Genomic DNA, 7,680 nt, shown 5'->3' with positions numbered 1-7,680 from the left:
TGCGGCTGGTTCTTCCTTATCTCCGGCGAGCCCCCCACCCCCTGAAAATCGACTGACCCAAAAGTCGGTTTAGTTGACTGAAGTGTAGCTAAATCGAAAAGATGCACATGCAGACAAGTGGGGAGCTGGGGCAGTAGAGCAAGGCCGCTTTCGAAGAACCTATACCTAAGGGTCATCGGGATGTCGGCGGTGGCAGGTCGGATATGCGCACAATACGGTAGGGAGGAAGAAGGATCGGAGGACCTCCCGAGCCGGTGCTGTGTCGGAGAGAACGACAGGACAGAGGATTGAGACCCGCCGGCAGCTGTGGGTTTCCTCACTCACCGCCGATGACCGCGTGAACGATGCACTAGTCCTCTACACACACCAGCCGAAGGGATCCGACCAGACCTCTGACCAGCGGTGAGCACAGAGAAAATGATGCTACTTCTGTCTTGTTTAGATCTGGAGAGGATGAGAGAATGAAGAGAGCAACCCTAGTAAAGCAAGCGCTCAGGCCCCTGCCTATATATATATAGTGGAGTGATTATCTTTTTCTCTCCACAACAAGCGTTTCAATTTGTGTATGTGACATTAAAGAAAAGAAACTCCCTATATAATGTGACTAACTATACAACTCCTACTTACCTAGTACAGTAGTAGTATTGTTTCATTGTGATCCCCGGCCCTCCATTCATTGAACAACCCCACAGGTGAATAAACATACAATACTATTATTTATGTAGAATGAACAAGCTCGAACTATTTTGGCTTTGAGATATCGATGGTACAGGTTGACCACATTGCATCAATGGACTCAGTACTACTTTGAAGTAACCTATAGGTATATGCACGGTTTACATTCCGAATCCCTAGCTAGAGCTTGAACTATATTTGTTTACGTGTGCCACATTTTTCTTTTGGTTTTTTGCTCCATGGCGCAATTCATTGATACAAGATTATTTTATGAGTAGTTAAAAGTTGAGGGCGGGGCTTCTCCCGGGCAGTACGCGTGGGAGTTTTCGCGTAGGCGGTTTGACAGAGAGGCGAGGAGGGTGAGGGAGTAGCGGATTCAACTTACTGCTGGAAACGTAGGGCAGTGCAATTTGATGGCGCGTTACTGCTGGAAAGACGGGGTCTTGTGATATGACTACTCACTATCTCTACTCTTATAAAAACATAGTTGGTGATGATGGTGTGCTTGCCATTCTATGATATAGGCCGTCCGATTTGTATCTGGCGGATAGGAAAGAAACAATGGCAATTTTGCAAAAAGATACCCACACCCCTCTTCACATTTGCAAATAAGGCCTTCCCTTGTTCATCCTTTTCTCCCACAAGATAAACTACTCATACAAATGCATCTTGATGTTCCGTGCAACGCATGGGCATCTTGCTAGTAGGCATGAATTAATGGCGCTATGACCGGGGTGATGCCCCCCCATCCGTTCCCCACTCTAATCTGGTTCATGACACATCGATCCGGATGCTCGCTCTCCCACATGTCGGCGAAGTATGTAATAAGGAGCAAAGAATCATGCGGTCTATAAAGTGTATATACTAATACTACTACTCACGTTGGAGGAATGCGAACCACGGCAGCCCGGTGAAGCAGCAGGCGATAGGCCATAGAAAACAATGTGGTGATATGGCCATACAAAATAATATGCTACAGTCCAGTCCATAGCATGTACAGTACTACTCCTATTCTATCAACACGGGTCCAATCTGACAACAACGTCCATGCTACAGCTAGCTCTTCTCCCTCATTTCTCTCTTCTAATTCTAACTCAGCCGATGTGCGGTGCGCGGGGTGGGGATTTGCCGATGGTCGGTTTGCTCAACTGCGGCCCCACCTTACAGTGAAAATGTTACGACTAGAGAATGGAGCGTACGCTCCATTTGCAAGGCGCGGGAGTTTGCAGCCAGCCCACAAGGGTTCGGGTCTCGGCTCGAGCGCTTGGTGCTCATGGAGTTTTCTTCTATAAACAAATGCCAACAGGCTAATCTAGCCCGGGTTGGTCTCGTTTTCTTTTTTTAAATGTTACGACTGGAATAAAACTGCCATACACTAATAAAACATTAAGGCCATGAGGTGATGCAGTGCTGGTTACAGGAGGCAAGAAGAAAGGCGCATCCATCGACAACGTCCACCTCCTCGACTCAGGGCGCCAGCCCATCGAACGGTGGCTAAGTAGCAGCGGCCCTCGTGGCTAGGTTGACGTGCTTCTAAACGACGGCGTCCAAAGATTCCATCCGCTGGAAGGAGGCCAACGTCTTTCTGTCCTTGTTGGCCTTGTATTGGCCTATGTAGATGATTTCCTTGTAGACGTGGATGTGCGGGTCGACGGTTTCTTGCATGGCGAGGCGCTGCGCGGCGAGCGCGGCCTCGAGGTGCACATGCTTCGTCGCGACCTCCGACACCTGCAGGGTCACTAGGGCTTGAAAGAGTTTGTCACCATGGAGGCTGATGAGGGTGGCAGGAAATGAGGAGCCTGGGTACTCAGGCTGGAGCAGTACGGCAAGGTTGTCCGCGCGCTTCTTGACGGTGGTGAACTTGCGGATGGAGCGAACCATCATGTCGTCCATGCGAGAGAAGCCAGCGTCGGCGAGGGCTACGACGCCGGTGATCTCCAGCACCTTCTAGAAACAATGCACGGTGCAGGGTAGCAGGCCAGCGTCTTCGATGATCTGGCACAGCGGACTGCCGCTCGCGTCCATCGCCTCCATATGTTCTTGTGGCTTCTGGTCACTTGGTCTTGGATTGGAGTGAGCAGTGTTGCACCGAGACTAGGAGTAGATGGATTGGAGTGGTGGGGCGCCTTTATATGAGAGTCCAAACTTTGTTGCATTCACATCGTGCTGGCATTATTCTGCTTCTCCAATTAATTCCCTCTGCATGCTAATTGAGGATGCATCATTGACCGTTCAATGTCTCGGGAACCGCTACCATCTCCCTCCTTGGCATTCAATCCGTATCATTGTAAATGCTGGTCAAGAAGAGACTAGTCATTTACTACATTATGCACCGCGACCGTGTGGGGGTGCGATGCGAACGACACAGGCATGCTGTGCTTGTTCCACTTTCTCGTTTTGAACTCGTGACTTGTAGTAACGCTCAGTTTTGAATATATAAGTTTGGTTGTTGCGCCAATATATACAGCACTCCCTCCATGTAGGTTGGGTTGCTGAATTCAAAATTAGACACAAAGCACGGTCGTGATGGACCAGTCTACCTCCATCCTGGTTTATTGCTCCCCGTCGTAATCTGTGCCAAATTTTTGACCATAAATTAGGCTAACAAAAGGTGCGCGGTACAGGGCCACATGCTGGTGTCTTGGACGATCCAGCACAACCGACTGCCGCTCGGGTCCGTCAATGCCATGGGTGCTTGTGGCTTCTGGTCACTTGGTCTTGGTCTTCGATTGGAGTGGGCAGTGTTGCGCATAGACTAGGAGTAGGTGGATTGGAGTGGTGGGGAGCCCTTATGTGTGTCCAAACTACATTGCACTCACATCGTGCTGGCTCCATTCTGATTCTCCAACTTCTTACTCCTACCTCTGCATGCTAACTCAATGCGGAGGCATCACTGACTGTTCAACGTTTCGGGAACTGCTACCCTCTGCCTCGTTGGCATTCAAGCCGTATCAACGTAAATGCATGTCAAAAAGAGACTAGTCAGTAGTTTTTTTTGTGATGAACTAGTCAGTAGTAGTATACTCAATATTGTGCACCGCGACCAAGGCGGAGAGGAAAACGAGAGAACTACGCATTTATTTACAGTGTATATTCACTCATTTTGCTCCGTATGTACTCATTTAGGGTGTACTCCTGGTCACCTGTTGAAATCTCTAGAAAGGCAAATACACCCTCCGTTTGTATTTACTCTGCATAGAGTTGACTGAAGTCAAATTTTCATAAAGTTTGACAAAGTTTATAAAAAGTAATATAAACATTTATCATAACAAATAGTGTATATATGATGTGAAAGTACATTCAATAATAAATCTAATTGTATTGGTTTGTTATTGCTTATGTTAATATATTTTTTATAAACTTGGTCAAAGTTTATAAAGCTTGACTTTTACCAAATCTAATACGCTGACTAATAAAAATGGAGGGAGTAGTCCCTCCTTTCCGGTTTACAGGGCTATACTATTAAGATCAAGTACAATAGTGGGATTATAGCCTGCTTACATGGCAATTTTTTCTCATGCAAGAGCCTGGCTATATGCGTGCTCCAAGGCTCCTCACCACGCCCCACCCCTACACAAAGACTGCCATGCGAGCGTTCGCAACGGCCACGTTTGGGTTGCACTTGGCTTTTCGCCTCTTCGAGAAGACAAAAAATGATGTTACTACTTCTACATTATCGAATCAACTGTTGCATGTCCGTCCACCGCGTGCGGGTGGGATAGCTTGTTGTAGTAAGCAAAAGTATGTCCTCGTCTACGAGCCACCGCGTGCATGGGGCGAGGGAAAGGGCGTGAAGTAGTAAAATCAAGCTTCTCCTCGTTGTACGAGTTGACGCGACACATTATAGAACTGGCCCCACATGCTTGCCTCTAAACTTGGCTAAAAGACCAGCAGTGTACAATATATTTGCTGCAACCTCTAACATTTACCCCACCACAAATTAAAGTATATATTCTGGTTTTGACCAGATGAGCGTGCAAACTACAATCACCAGGATGACATGTAGGGCCAGAAGATTATTTTAATCAAAAAAGATGCTTCGGGACGGCCTCCTAGCATGGAGCCGACTCCAACGATTTTAAGCTTAGAGGCACGGTACACGCTATCCTAGACTACGTCACTATACTACCTCCCCTACACATGAAACCGCCACACGAGCGTCTGAGTTGCGCTTGGCTCGTCGCCTCTTCGGGAAGTCAAACAATGATGTTACTACTGCGGTGGAGTACTACTAGTATGCTTCTGGCCATCTGACACCGAATGAAGTGCTGCATGTCCACCGCGTGTGGGAGGGAGAGCGTGTAGCGCAAGCTTCTCCTAGTCCTGCGAGCCACCACGCTCATGGGCGAGGGAGAGGGCGTTGTAATCAAACTTATCCTTTGTACTGTATGAGTTGACACGACACATCAAACCAGTGCACTCGATATATTTCAATAATTTGCGTTTACCGATGCATTAATTACAAGGCATGCATGCATGTCGTGACTTTCCTTTTGATACTGTACTTGCATGTGTTGATTTAAGGCACCTTGAAGTAGTATGAATATGTGATGTAATGCCCCGGCCTTAAAGCGAGAGATGGTTGTGCACGTGGAGGGCGAGATCATGCCGACGGAACAGGACCCAATGATGGAGCTCTCTATGGTCTCTATGGACCTCACCTTGCTCCACTGCCCCTTGTGCCTCCACCCCTTGAAGCCTCCAGTGTATGAGGTTCGAATACACCTCGTCCGTTTGGCTGATCGAGCAAGGTGCAGGTTTCTTGATTGATGTGATGTTCGATTGATTTGTGCAGTGCAAGGGAGGGCACATGGCCTGCGCGGCCTGCCGCGGCGAGCTCCCCGGGAACCAGCGACAGTGCCAGAAGTGCGAGCGTGGCGGTGGCTTCGACGTGCCGAACACGGCGATGGAGGCTATCCTCTCCTCAGTGAGGGGGGAGTGCCCACACTAAGGCTGTGGTCTCTACATCACTTACCAATAGCTCGCCGATCACCAGAGCGTGTGTCCGCTTGCGCCCTACAAATGCCCCGTGCCCGTCTGCGGCTACGAAGGCCCGCTCCCGGTGCTCTCCTACCACATCAGCACCGTGCATCCCATGCCTGTGCATAGGATCTAGTACGGCGAGGTGCTCCAGCTGCAAGTGCCAGTGTAGGAGCCATGGCTCTTGTTGTTCGCGGATGAGGACGACTGCGCATTTTTCTAGGTCGGCGGCTGATACTTCTCCGTCATATCTATAATTTTTGATTGTTCCATGCCAATATTCTACAACTCTTATATACTTTTGGCAACTTTTTATACTATTTTTTGGACTAACATATTTATCTAGTGCCCAGTGCCAGTTCCTGTTTGTTGCATGTTTTTTGTTCCGCAGACAACCCATATCGAATGGAGTTCAAATGGGATAAAAATGGACGGAGAATATTTTTTGGAAAATTTATGATTTTTGGGAAGAAGAATCAACCCGAGACGATGCTCGAGGGGCCCATGAGGCAGGGGGGCACCCCTAACCCTCGTGACACCCCGTCAGGTGGTTGTTGATCTTTTTTGCCGCAATAAAGCCAATATCCAGAAAAAAATCATGTTGAAGGTTTCAATCCAATCGAAGTTACGGATCTCCAAGAATATAAGAAACGGTGAAAAGGCAGAATCACAAACGCGGAACAGGGAGAGACAGAGAGACAGATCCAATCTCGGAGGGGCTCTTGCCCCTCCCACGCCATGGAGACCATGGACCAGAGGGGAAACCCTTCTCCCATCTAGGGCGAAGGTCAAGGAAGAAGAATAAGAAGGGGGGCTCTCTCCCCCTCTCTCCCGGTGGCCCCGGAACGCCGTCGGGGCCATCATCATAACCGTGATCTACACCAACCCCTCCGTCATCTTCCCCAACATCGTCATCACCTTCCCCCATCTATATTCAGTGGTCCACTCTCCCGCAACCCACTGTACCCTCTACTTGAACATGGTGCTTTATGCTTCATATTATTGTCCAATGATGTGTTGCCATCCTAAGATGTCTCAGTAGATTTTCGTTGTCCTATTGGTAATTTGTGAATTGCTATGATTGGTTTAATTTGCTTGTGGTTATGTTGCTGTCCTTTGGTGCCCATCATATGAGCGCGCGCGTGGATCACACCATAGGGTTAGTTGTATGTTGATAGGACTATGTATTGGAGGGCAAGAGTGACAGAAGCTTCAACCTAGCATAGAAATTGATGCATACGGGATTGAAGGGGGACCAATATATCTTAATGCTGTGGTTAGATTTTACCTTAATGAACGTTATTAATTGTGGATGCTTGCTAATAGTTCCAATGATAAGTGCATAGAATTCCAAGTCAGGGATGGCATGCTACCAGTGGCCTCTCCCACATAAAACTTGCTATCGGTCTAGTAAAGTAGTCAATTGGTTAGGGACAATTTCACAACTCCTACCACCACTTTTCCACACTCGCTATACTAACTTTATTGCGTCTTTATCTAAACAGCGCCTAGTTTTTATTTACTTGCTCTCTATATTCTTGCAAACCTATCCAACAACACCTACAAAGTACTTCTAGTTTCATACTTGTTTTAGGTAAAGTGAACATTAAGTGTGCGTAGAGTTGTATCGGTGGTCGATAGAACTTGAGGGAATATTTGTTCTACCTTTGGCTCCTCGTTGGGTTCGACACTCTTACTTATCGAAGAGGCTACAATTGATCCCCTATACTTGTGGGTTATCAAGACCTTTTTCTGGCGCCGTTGCCGGGGAGTCATAGCGTTGGGTGAATATTCTTGTGTGTGCTTGTTTGATTTATCACTAATTAATTTTTATTAGCTGTTCTTAGTTGTTTTCTATCTTTAGTTATGGGTAGGAAACGCAAAATACCAAAAAAATTAGTTGTACCTACTACACCAATGGTTGAAGAACCACTCAAAATCTATCACACTCTTGAAGCTTTTTACTTGGATCATCTTCGATCCCTATGTGCTCGTGCTGAAACCCCAACTAGCTTAGTTGAGGGC

Source organism: Triticum dicoccoides, chromosome 5B, assembly GCF_002162155.2.
Source record: "Triticum dicoccoides isolate Atlit2015 ecotype Zavitan chromosome 5B, WEW_v2.0, whole genome shotgun sequence".
Lineage (NCBI taxonomy): Eukaryota > Viridiplantae > Streptophyta > Magnoliopsida > Poales > Poaceae > Triticum > Triticum dicoccoides.
The sequence above is the reverse complement of the archived record's forward strand: the minus strand, read 5'-3'. Positions refer to the sequence as shown.